This window comes from Anastrepha ludens, chromosome 2 (assembly GCF_028408465.1).
Source record: "Anastrepha ludens isolate Willacy chromosome 2, idAnaLude1.1, whole genome shotgun sequence".
In the NCBI taxonomy this organism is placed as follows: Eukaryota; Metazoa; Arthropoda; class Insecta; order Diptera; family Tephritidae; genus Anastrepha; species Anastrepha ludens.
In genome coordinates, this window is record NC_071498.1 from 42195677 (window position 1) to 42209613 (window position 13937).

The window sequence follows — 13937 nt, forward strand, 5'->3', positions numbered from 1 at the left end:
GACGAACGAAAGTTGGCTTAAAGTGTGAGTTTTATCAGCAACCAGCAGCGACGTTAAGTAGTGCCGTTGATGTTTCTATTTACGCTCCCCAAGCAACGAATAAATATGCAGATAATGTTGCTGTAATTTCATTCAGACTGAAGAATTTTAATGAAATCGTTAACTTACTGTGACAAGTTGGGAATGAGCAAAACGGAAATGAAAGACGTGATTCTACCTATGTAATGAAATTGTATTCTTTTGTTGTGTCTTTTAGTGGGTATAAAAATTTGTTTCAAAGAAGTGTTGTGGAATGCTTTGCAGTGAAGTAGAGTGAAATAAAATTAACAGCCACAATCAGAAAAGCGCACTAAATAAGTTTTAGATCCAATGGGTAGCTAATAATTCATCACTAAACGTGTGAGTTAACGATGTGTCTCAGGGTTGTCATCGAATTCTTCGGTAGTTAATGGCACCACTTACTGTTGGCTATAAATATAGTATCCCAAATCGATTAATGAAATCTATTTGCCTGTGGTAAAAGAGAAATAGCCGCCTAAGCCAGCAAAGGAGATAACTAAATTTTTTGTACTTAAGATGTCTTCTCTTACCACCCCGCATAGGTGGGCACACTGCATTATAAATTTACTGCATTACAAAAAGCAGTAATCAGTAAAATATTACTGATAATGAAGTTTAATTTGCATTACCAGTAAACTTTTACTGATTACTGAAAAAAATTTGCAGTAAAAATTTTTTTTTACTGATTACTGAAAAAAATTGCAGTAAAAATATTTTTTTACTGATTACTGAAAAAAATTGCAGTAAAAATATTTTTTTACTGATTACTGAAAAAAATTTGCAGTAAAAATATTTTTTTACTGATTACTGAAAAAAATTTGCAGTAAAAATATTTTTTTACTGATTACTGAAAAAATTTGCAGTAAAAATATTTTTTTACTGATTACTGAAAAAAATTGCAGTAAAAATATTTTTTTACTGATTACTGAAAAAAATTGCAGTAAAAATATTTTTTTACTGATTACTGAAAAAAATTGCAGTAAAAATATTTTTTTACTGATTACTGAAAAAAATTGCAGTAAAATTACTGATAATATAATTTGATTTGCATTATCAGTATAATACTTACTGTTTATGGGAAGTCAAAATGTAATACACTCTCATCACGAAATCCAATCATTTATGTACTGAATAATTCTTTCTGTTTTTTGGTTTCTCTTATTTTCCTAAATAACAAAATAATAACCTCATAACTGTAACTGTCGTACAATCCAAACAAAAGAATTGGATGAAGATGCAAAGAAAAAAGCATTCCAATAAATATTTATTCGATTTACAGAATCGATTAACCTACGTTTTTTCGTTTGTCAAATCAAGTTTACTTCAGTATAATAATAAGTACACTTTAAATGTGAATTTAATAACTCCATGCATAACAAGGTTGAACTCGCTTTATGATTCCGTAAATAAGTTACTGGAGCACAAAACCAATTTAGCGGAATTGTGTTTCCGTTTAAAAATTCCTACCATTCTCAGTGGTGAGCTTGAGTACTTAGAGGAATACGTAAAGCTTATGAGACCTATTGCAGAAGCAATCGACTTCCTTCAGGGGGAAAAGACCATGTATTTTGGTTATTTCATACCCACTATAGTGTCCTTAAGAATAAAAATGCGTCGTTTGGAGCCTAAAAGTTTTAAGTATTTAACCGAAAGTAGCAAAAAAATGCATGAAGCTTTGCCTAAAAGATTTGGAAAGTACGCTTGGGATGCTGTTATTGCCGTTATTTCTGTCCCTGACATTAAGTTGCGATTTGTGAAACGCTAAAACGCAAACAGAAGAGGAAGTTAAAAAAATGTTCAACACTTGTGTGGTCAAGTATGGAAAAGTAGCCTGTGCCAAAACTCGTATTCTACCTCAACCACCTCAAAAAACATTGTTTGACTTCGGGGATGAAAGTAATGGTAAACTTTTTACACTTGGTTTTCAATTAAATATTTGTTTTATGCATATATTTACTTAAATAGATATTAGCATACAATGTGGTTCCACTGACTCGGAAAATTATCTTCAAGAAACGCTCTTATACCGAGAAGAAACAACAAGTTGCCTAAATAAATATCAGGCTATTAAAAACGTATTTTTAAAATATAATACCCCATTACCGTCATCTGCACCTGTAGAACGGTTGTTTTCATTCGCTGGAATTTTAAATCGGTCCAGAAGGCAAAAACTCAGCGATGCAAATTTTGAAATGCTTGTGTTAAGAAAGGCTAATAGCTAATAGCAAATCAAATTATATTAACAGTACTCTTACGGCAATTTTTTTAGTAATCAGTAAAAAAATATTTTTACTGCAATTTTTTTCAGTAATCAGTAAAAAAATATTTATACTGCAAATTTTTTTCAGTAATCAGTAAAAAAATATTTTTACTGCAATTTTGTTCAGTAATCAGTAAACAAATATTTTTACTGCAAATTTTTTTCAGTAATCAGTAAAAAAATATTTTTACTGCAATTTTTTTCAGTAATCAGTAAAAAAATATTTTTACTGCAAATTTTTTTCAGTAATCAGTAAAAAAATATTTTTACTGCAATTTTTTTCAGTAATCAGTAAAAAAATATTTTTACTGCAAATTTTTTTCAGTAATCAGTAAAAAAATATTTTTACTGCAAATTTTTTTCAGTAATCAGTAAAAGTTTACTGGTAATGAAAATTAAATTGCAATATCAGTAAAATATTATATTTACTGCATTTTTACTGTTACTGCAAAGTGCCCACCTATGCCACCCCGTTAAAAAAAATAATGTGGAGTTTCGAGCTTTGTACAAAACTTTTCAAAGCTTTCAACTTTTTAACCAGAGTTTTGGGAGTTATTCCGGGTATGCAGTTTTGTAGCACATTGAATTTTAGTATAGGAATGTGTAAGTTGTAAGTGACTAAAAAATATCGCTAATTTTTGGCAATTTTTTTTACTCTGATGTCATACAGGTACAGGTGAAAGAATTGGGAACTAAAAACTAAAGTAATGCTAAACGTTTATTTGAATAACTATTCCAAAGAAGGTTATTTCCTCATAGAAAAAAGTCTATAGAGGTAAGATCGAGTGACTTGGTTGGTCAGGATATGTCACTGAAACGGCTTATCAGTCGGTTCGGGAAGAAATCACGTAAAGGGTGACTTTTTAAGAGCTATGGGGAAAGTTTTTCAAAAAAACACACGTAAAATTCAGAAAAATGCATGCAATTTTTATTTAAATCAACAGTACAGTCCATATAATTTAATGTTTGAAGATTATTTCATGCAAATGTTGACCGCGACTGCATTTCAAATGGTCCATCCGCTTAGTCCAATTTTGGCATACTCTTTCCAATGTTTCGGCCGGTATCTCACATATAAATGCTTAAATGTTGTCTTCCAATGCGTTAATTGAAGCAGGCTTGTCTGAATAGACATGAGCTTTAACAAAGCCCCACAAAAAATAATCTAAAGGCGTTATATCGCTCGATCTGGGTGGCCAATTGACAGGTACCGAACGTGAAATTAAATGTTCACCGAACTCGACTCTCAACAAGTCCATTGTTACGCGTGCTGTGTGGCATGTGGCACCATCTTGCTGAAACCACATGTCATGCAGGTCAAGCTCTTGCATTTTGGGCAAAAAAAGTTGGATATCATTTCACGGTAGCGCTCACCATTCACAGTTACGTTACGATTCGCAGCATCTTTGAAGAAGTACGGTCCAATGATACCTCCAGTCCATAAACCGCACCAAACTGTGATCTTTTCTAGATACATTAGTAGCTCTTGCAATTCTTCTGGTTGATCTTCACTCCAAAATCGACGCAGAATTGTTACGTAGCCATTGATCCAAAAATGAGCTTCGTCGCTGAACGCAATTTTTCGATAAAAAAGTGGATCTTCGGCCAACTTTCCAAGAGCCCATTCACACAAAAATTCTGCATTGCAGTAGGTCGTTCGGCTTCAATTCTTGCACCAGCTGTATTTTGAAAGGCTTCACACCTAAATCCTTTCGCAAAATTTTCCACGTTGTTGAGTAACAGAGGCCCAATTGCTGCGAACGGCGACGAATCGATAATTGATGGTCATCATTAACACTGGTCGATACAGCTGCGATATTTTCTTCAGATCGCACTCTACGTAAGCGTGTTGGTGGTTTGATGTCCAGTAATGTAAATTTGGTTCTAAATTTAGTCACAATAGCTCGAATAGCCGCTTCAGTGGGTCGATTAAACTGACCATAAAATGGAAGAAGCGCGCGATAAACTTTCTTAACAGAACACACATTTTTATAATAAAATTCAATGATTTGCAAGCGTTGTTCGTTTGGAAGACGATTCATGGTTAAATTATAGACCAAACTGAAGATATTTGATAGTGAAACCAAACACGAAACGTGCGTCAGCTGTTTAAACCAACTCTTTAAAAATATATTGGGTAGTCGAAAAAGTCTTTTCGTATTTCTAATCAAACTTCAACTCATTTTTTTGAATTTTTAATGAACTTTATTAAACCAAATATGTACCATTTTGGTCGACCACCTTTTGCCATTTTTCTTCTAGAGACATTATTCCATCAATGTAAAACTTTTGTGGTTTCTCGGCGAAAAACTGCGACAAGTAATTTTCACATGCTTCTCTTGAAGCCAACTTTACTCCATTAAGGGAGTTCTACATTGACCAAAACAAATGGTAGTCCGATGGTGCAAGATCAGGGCTATATGGTGGATGCATCAAAACTTCCCAGCTAAGCTCTTCCAGTTTTTGCCGAGTCATCAAAGATGTGTGTGGCCTAGCGTTGTCCTGATGGAAGACGACGCCCTTTCTGCTGATCAGTTCTGGCCGTTTTTTTTCGATTGCTTGCTTCAATCTCATCAGTTGTTGACAGTAAAGTGTAGAATCAATCGTTCGAGCAGGCTGAAGCAGCTCATAGTGGATGATTCCTTTCCAATCCCACCAAACACACAGATTGATAGCCCTTCACGATGTTAAAAAAAAAATGTGCCAATTACTCCAGAAATAACAGTGCACACCTAATCATCGCTTTGGGACTGTGAAGTGACTTTAGTTGATGTTTTCATCTGCCTTTTAGGTGACCAATAAAGGCAATTTTGCTTATTTATACTTACATTAAGTGCTTGCACGGTGCGACTTTTAAAAGGAGACTGATTCGGATTATCGTGCAAACTTGTATTATTTTCAATGCCTGGCTAGGCCCCGGCCGTGGGCTATTTGTCCCCGAATATGTTGCTCAAAACCTTCTCAACCATGAACAAATCAAAGCTTGACTTAGAGCGCCAAGTGAAACAAACTCTAAGATACGAATTATTAACCTTGAAATACGCTCCGATTGCGAATACACGTCCATTTGTCCACTGCGACATTGTAACTAACAACGCCCACGCTCAGCGGTTACGGAGAAAGAATTTAAAAACTAATTCTGCCACCGGATACCCTGTACCAAATATATGGAAAAGTGCATTTCATGGTACCTTTTAAAGTCTTGGTGTCACAGGTAAATATTAAAAAAAAATGTGTAAGGAATTGGCGTTATTTTTTTTGGCTCTAGAAAAAATTTAGCGGGTAGCATCAAACAAAATTTTTCTTTTTGAACCATCCTAGTGCTTGTTCCTTGATAAGTGTGTATATTTATATTTGTTATTTTATCGGAACTGAGTACTGTGAATTTAATTAACCCTGTGGGTGAATACAATTTAAACATTCTCTAACTAAGCTAACTTGAAACTTTTCCTAAACGCATGTCAGCAGCAATAGTCTAAAAAATATACAACCAACACTCAAAGATCCACTCAATCCACTCGCCCTTTAACACCTTTTAAGGCCACACGTTGAACATGAGAATGCACAAAAGGGTCATTGGCACAGCAACCGCAACACAATTTACTGTACAAGAGTACGGAAAACTATCACTTTGACAGCGCACGTGGGATGCACATGATATGGGTCACATCACACGAGGCGGTGACCACAGGAGCTCACTGTATCAAAGGCGGTGCAGTCACAGTCTGTTAAGCAAATAATGCTGGTGAGACAACCAAAAAAAAAAAAAAACAAAACAACGAGCATCCACATGAATCAGACTTGAAAATCGCTGAAAAAAATTCTTTGCTCTTAATTTAAATTCTGCGTTCTTCATTAAGTACCTCGATTTTGGGAAGATAAGAAAAGATGTCCAGAAGACCTTTTTTCATACAAACACAATGCTCCGGTGCGGCCGCCGTGGCGAAATAAGTTGGTGCGTGACTACCATTAGGGTCTCAAACCCTGGCCATGAATCACTAAATGACAGAAACCGCTTTCTTTAATAGTGATCACCCTTTCGCAGGCAATATCACGTCTCCCTTTGCGGAACGCACACCAAATACCCAAAAATGGTACAAGCACCAATTATGTAATTTGTTTTCCAATAAGAGGTGTTATTCCCGTAAAAGATCAATGGTTTCGTTGCTTGTGTGGCACGTAGCATAGTCTTGTTGAAAATAAACGTTGTACAGATCAATACCATCCAATTCCGGCCATACAAAATCGTTAATCATCGATAGCGCAATCCATTCACCGTAACTGTTGCTCCAGTTACATTTTCGAAACAGTAAGGTCCAAGGTTCGTTGGTTCGAATCTCGGTGAAAGCAAAATCAATAAAAACATTTTTCTAATAGCGGTCGCCTCTCGGCAGGCAATGGCAAACCTCCGAGTGTATTTCTGCCATGAAAAAGCTCCTCATAAAAAATATCTGCCGTTCGGAGTCGGCTTGAAACTGTATGTCCCTCCATTTGTGGAACAACATCAAGACGCACGCCACAAATAGGAGGAGGAGTTCGGCCAAACACCTAACAGAAGTGTACGTGCCAATTGTTTATTTATTTTTTTGGTCCAATGATTTCGCTGGCCATAAACCGCACCAATCAGTCACACGTTGAGGATAGAGAGGCTTTTCAACAATAACTCTTTGATTTTCTGAGCCCCAGATCCGACAATTTTGCTTTTTGACGAAGCCACCGAGGTGGAAATTGGTCTCATCACTCAAGATGAGTTTTCGATGGAATTCTGGATCATTCTCATGCATTTCGACGACCCAATCAACAAAGACACGACGTTGTTGATGAGCGGTCGGCTTGAGTTCTTGTGTTAACCGGACTTTATAAGCCTTAAGACCCAAATCTTTATGCAAAATACGGTGTAATGACGTGTGTGGAATGTCTAATTCCAAAGAACGACAAAGAACAGACAAACCTGGGTTTTCTTCAACACTTTCGGCTACAAGGGCAATATTTTCGGTTGTTCTTGAGGGATGTGCACGAGTTTTATTCTTCTCGTCACTAACTTATTCCAACAGCTCGAATTTTTTCACTAATTTCTGTTTTGCGGTCCGACAAGGTGCTTCACGATGACCCAAAAATGTTCGAGTTTTATGAAACGTCTCTGCCGAATTTTCAATATTTTTATAGTGAATTTTAATAATTTCAATGCGTTCTTTAAGCGTGTATCATTCCATTTTTATTAATGGCGTAGTTTCTACTTGTCAAATATCAAAAAATTACAGCTACAAAAAGTGGCATCTACCGAAATAGCGGGCTATTCAAAATTACACCTGTTATTGGAAAACTACTGAGGATAACTTGAGAGTAAATCAATTGGCTTTTATTTTGAACAGAATTTAATGAAACTTCACGAGTTTTTTACACAACAGTAATTTATTATATATCTATAAAATCGTTCAATAAAATTTCCATTACCTGCAATAGCCTCCTCGATCCGGGTCCGAAAGCGATTGCATGCCCGAGACCAAATGCTCCTTAATATTATTAACCATAACGGTATTAGGCAGCCTTAATAGAAGAAATGGCACTATGATAATGCTTATTGCGCCTCAACTACGCCTCATATAAAATAATACAGCAGATTCAGATCTGGGGAGTTAGGCGGCCATAAGTTCGGTGTTATATAGTCATAGAAATGTTAAGCTATCCAAACTTATGTCGTCATCGCTTTGTATGAAGGAGCAGAGTCTTCTTGGAATTTGTGTGGGCTGTACCCGCGTAAGCAATCAATCCAGGGACCCACTACTGCTTATAGAACTGCGATATACGAGGTGAATTTTCAAACTTCGCTGGCTAATATAAGACTTTCGATTATATTTTTTGTAACAATATAAAAAAATAATAATAATCGAAAGTCGATTGTACGTAGCAAGCGAAATTTGAAAATTTGCCTTATTTTGCCACACTTCGCATGCAGCAGAATTCATAGCCATTTGTCCTTCTAGTATTTTCTGCGGTTGGTTTTTTCGTCTTTGTAAAAAAATTTTCCGTCAGAAAAAAACAAAACATCTCACGCGCTTCAGCGCCTTTAACTTGGTTTAGAAGGCGTTTGGATCGGATGACTTGCTGTTGTCGTGTGTGCTTCGACATAAACTGCCTTCTGTAACATCTTCTTCGCGTAATATCGGATTTCCATGGAGAACTTGACAGATAAGACCATCAGAATCATTAAGCTCTCTGATAAAGGCCTTCACTGATTTTGAAGGAACCTCGTCAATGAGCTCTGGCACTTGTTGAATAAATTTTACAGATCAGACAATGACTACACGTTCCCCGCGTTGTTTGCTCTTTGCAGCAGATTTCGCATTCAAATTGATGTGATTTGCAAATATAGTGACGATAACTGCGCGTCTCCTCATTTCTTGAGTTAGGTGTTATCTAATATAGAAAAGAGAGAAAAACAATGGTTTCGGTAAGTTGAAGGCATATATATGCATGCCCTCAATTGTAATTGTAATTATATTAACCACCAATTACAAAAGTATTGTCAGATGCCTTAAGGAAGGCCAAGAGGCCATTATTATTCACATTTCGTCCAGTGATATAACCAGTTGCTTTTGCCGTTGACGCTGCCATCCTAACAACTGGAAAAAATGCAGAAAGAGCTGCAGCCGAACTTCATATTGCAACAAATTTTAATACCGAAAAATGGACGAAGATTTGGCACATAAAATTGAAAGTACCAGGTCAGTTCATGTTAGTTGGTCGAAGATCAAAGCTCCCCATATATAATGAAGTAGGCATATATAAACAAATTATAAAACCTGCGTAGTCTTATGGCGCGCTATTATGAGGTTGCGCCATTCAGAGTAATGTACATTTACTTCAACGACTCCAGCATAAAATTCTTTGAGATATTCTCAACTCGCTTGGTTCGTTCGCAATAAAAATATTTATCGTAGCCTCATAATTTCTACGGTTACTGAAGAAATTAAAAAACTTGCAGAAGCCGCCCTCAGGCTTGAAAGGCATGTGAATGAGGAGGCTATCAAAACTCCTCAAAACCTAAGGCCTAACCCGACCACTCCGCCGAATTAAACTACGTGATCTGGCATGATGGCTGCAAACTTAAGGAAGGGATTATGAAAATTTCTTTACAAAATTGTCTTTATGTTACCAAAATTGTAGTGCAAGTTAGTTTTTTGTAAGTGCCAATAAACATTGTTACGTATTTTATTTTGTATATGTATTTCTATAAAAAGGCCACGTTTCTTCTATATTATGACCTTTGGCTCTAGCTGAGGTCACAGGAATATTAATTTTTAGATACAATTTAAAATTTTGCATGTACTTTGAATTGAAGTTAATTATTAATCTAGCATAAAAGGATTAATAATTACCTTCAATTCGCATTTAAAATACTTGCTAAATCTGCTAATTGCTATAATCTGCCAAGCCTGGCTTGAGATAGTAAAATATACTCACGAAATGAAGAAATCGAAAATATTTAATAATAAAAAAAATTCTAGTCAAAAAATGTCATTTCTTTTATTACAACATTTTTTCCTTGCAACTATGCACAGAAGCGTTATGGTGGCATAGCGGCATCACCGCAGGCGGCATGTCGTTTTCCAACCACGAAGACAGCGCAGCACTTCCGCGACAACGCCAAGGAGTGAAAATTTTGAAACACGCAAATTTGTGGCAGACAGCTATAGCCTTTTCGCTGTGTGCTTCGGTTTCGAATGACAAAAAGTAGTATAGTTTATATTTAAAGACAGAGAAAGCGAGAGACAGAGGAAAAGATTTGACTATTTTCATGTTCATTTTCACTGTGTGGATTTCGTTTCGCAGTGTGGATTTTCACAGATTTTGTTTCGCTTCATTTCCATTCTCCCACATTTCACTGTGATGCTTTTGACAGTTGGTCTCATTGTGTGACAATGATGCATATAACAGAGAAAATAAGAAGAAAACCTAAAAAAAATCATGTAATTTTATACGAAAAATCGCGCGACATAGGCAGAATAGAAAAAGTGACGAGTTTACGAACATTCCAGCGTCCTTTGTTATTACCATTCTTTAAAGGCATATCCTTACGTGGACATGAGAGAAAAATGCATGTTGTTGCAATTTATGCTGATGAGGGTGTAAACAGAGAGAAGCGTTTAATCAGAGTTTCAGTTATATCGGAAGGAATTTTAAACATTTTTTTTCAACTACCCATAATGGGTTAATTTTTATAGAAAATATTTGAGAATATCAGTAATTGAAATGTCTTCATCTTATTGGCCCCAAAATTCAATCTTCACAAATGTTTTTTTATCTACTATCATTGATTGTTTAGGCCAAGACTAAATACTGTTATTTGTGTCCTTCCTTTGCGAAGTTGTGTCAATTATTCCTTTTGCTCTGATGTATTATTTTGCGTAGCCGCTTTTGAGTCCATCGTCCATCAATGTGCGTTAAGTTGAAGATTATTTCCACTTGAGCTTCACAGTCCAAATGTATGACATTGATTCGCAGTTCAACGTTTTTGGCTTGGAAGCCTGCGTCATTCAGTTTGCTCTGCATGTATTCGTCGTTCCGTGATAAGAGCGTGATGTCAGTGGCATAGTTAAGGCCGTCTAAATGCTCCATACTGATAGGATTTCAGAGAATTCCCCTGCCTGAGCTGGTTTAGAGAGCACTGTGTGGAAAATCATCAACGACTACTAAAAATAGAAGAGGGAATAGTATACACCCACCCTTGTTTTACACCAGCCACAGGTTCAATAGGTTCCGAGAGGGCACCGTCGTGTAGCTCTCTGCATTTGAATTTGAAGTATTGGGCTTGAATAACACTAGACATTTTAACTGGGAGTCCCCGTCATTTAAAGACGCCTCAGATACTTTAATGTCGCAACCTATCAAAGCCTTCTCAAAGTCCACAAAGACCATGTGAATGGGCTCCTGAAATTTATTTACTTGCTCTGCAATGGTTCGGAGAACAGCTATTTGGTCTATACAAGATTTCTCTGGCCTAAACTCAGCCTGTTGATTACGAAGTGTGCGGTCAATCTTATCTCCTAAACGGTTTAGAATTACTTTGCATAGGACTTTAAGGGCTACAAATAGCAGCGTGATACCTCTCCAATTGCTGCACTTGGTTGGGTCTCCTTTTTTAGGACTTTCACAAGTAAATTCCGCATCCATTCATCTGACAGTGTTTCCGACTACTATATAGACTGAACAAGGGGGATGTTTTGTTGTTTTGGGGCCCACTTTTGGTATCTCTGCTGTAATGTTATCCACCCCGCTCGATTTTCTATACTTCATGCTTTTTATGGTGCTTCCAATTTCATCCATAGATGGATAATGTGAGAGATTCTTTGCACAGAGTCGGTAGCACAGGATCTGCTGGTGTTAATGCCTCAAAAACTTCTTCGAAATGCTCTTTCCATTACTCGAGAGGGCCTAAAGGGTCTTTAAGAGCTTCCCATCTTTATCTTTGATGGGAATTCTTGAGAATTTCCAGGTACCCGTTAGGCGGCATAAGCAGTCGTACAGTAATCTCACATTGCTAATGACTGCAGCTGTTTCAGCCGCATCGGCCATCAAGTTACTCCATTGTCGTTTATCCCATCTGGAGAAACGTTTGACTGACTTATTGATCTCGGAAAGTCATCGTTCAGCATGCACTTAGCAGATCGAGATTTAGCACTATTTATGTATGCTTTTGCTACACGACTCGCGTTTATGTTTTTTCTGATATACAGTTCCTCATTTTGCATCGTCTTTTACCCAGCCCGCCTTTGTTGCTTCCACAAAACTATCCTTAATGACCCTTCATTTTTGGTTTACGTTATCAGGGTGTTTGTTAAGATGCTCTAGGAATTGCCTTTTCACTGTGGACGATTTCAGATTTTGTGCATCAAAATGGCATCTTAGCTCTTCTCTCTTTTTACCGCTAACGAGCTTAAACAGCTTTTTTATAATATCAACAAGGAACTTATAATTTGACGCGATGGTAGGTGCCAGTTTCTTTGTCTGAAATTTTTTTCAAATCTAAAGCGAGACCAGCAAGATTCAATTGATTTTTCTAAGGTAAAGTATTTCACCCAATATTTCTAGCTAAACTTGTATGTTTTGGCCTTCTCCTTCAAGTTCAAAAGTGAATGGCTTCCTATCTTGATAATTGGCACTGGGTCGTTCGACCACATAGTGTATCGTCTTATTCTTTTGTTGCTTCCTTTGGCGTTCCCCATGATAGTGTCTTACGACCGTTACTAATTTTTTCTTCATTAACGATCTCATTCCGTCCTATTGCTACTAACCAATCTCATGTCCTTAGAGTCTAGGCGTGATCTGGTGTCGATGTGTTTTGGCTTTAATATTTGTGCCGGTTCAATAGATTGTGCGTATCTGCTCAAGAATATTTATTTTAATGATCTCTCACGCACTTACAGATGTGAGGAATTTTTTTGAGTGGGTTATGCTGAAGCTGTTTATGGGATGAATGCTCCTTTTACGTGGACGCTGACTTAATTTAATGCATATTCTTCTTCTTCCTTAGACCTAAAAGTTCCTTACTCTAAGTCTGCTTTTAAGAAGTTATCATAGAAATTTGTCATACCAGTCAATCTTTGCTTCTGTCTATCTATGATATAGTCTGTTATCATCCTCTTTGTTGATTTATAAATAAAATAAATAATATAAAATGAAAATATTATAAACGATCTTTAGAACTTCAGACCTGGAAGATCTACTTACACGCTTTATGAGATATTCACAATACGTCAAGTCTTGCAAAATACCTACTAAAGGAGAATCGATACCCACCATCTTTTTCACGATTTGAGAGCTGCATTACACATCAACAAAAGGAGTCACCTATATGCCGCGATGTCTAAATTTGGTATCCCCAGAAACTTAATATGGCTATGTGAGATGACGGTGATCAATACCTCCAGTCCGTCCGACTCGCGAAATACCTCTTCGAGCCATTACCACCAAACGAGGTTTCAGACAGGGTTACTCGCTGTCGTGTGGCTTCAGATGCTAGAAAAGATCGCGTTAGCCGCAAAACTTTAGATACCCAATTTATTATAAGGGCGTAGAATTGTAGGCGTGTACCAAAGATATTGTTAGCATCGGCTTTAACAACTGTGTTGCTATCGATAAAGAAGCGAATGGGTCTGGTGGTAAACGAGGACAATACGAGATACCCTTCTGTTATCAACCAAAGAGTCAGCGCACTTGCGGATCGGCAGACACGTCACTATTGACAGTTATGATTTCGAAGTTATAAAAGACTTCGTTTATTTAGGAACCAGCATTAACACCGATAACAATGTCAGCCTTGAAATTCAACGAGGAATCTCTCTGGCAAACAAGTGATACTTTGGAATAAGTAGGCATTTAAGTAGTAAAGTTCTCTCCCGAAGAACAACACTAACATTTTATAAGGCTCTTATTATGTCCCGTCGTATTGTACGACGCAGAAGCTTGGACGATGCACCGTGTGATGAAGCATCTATTCGAGGGTTTGAGAGAAAGATACTTTGGAAAGTTTTTGTCCTTTTCATGTTGGTGTCGGCGAGTATTATAGGTGGTGGTACGATGACATGGAAATAGTGCCGCAAATGAAGATTCAGTG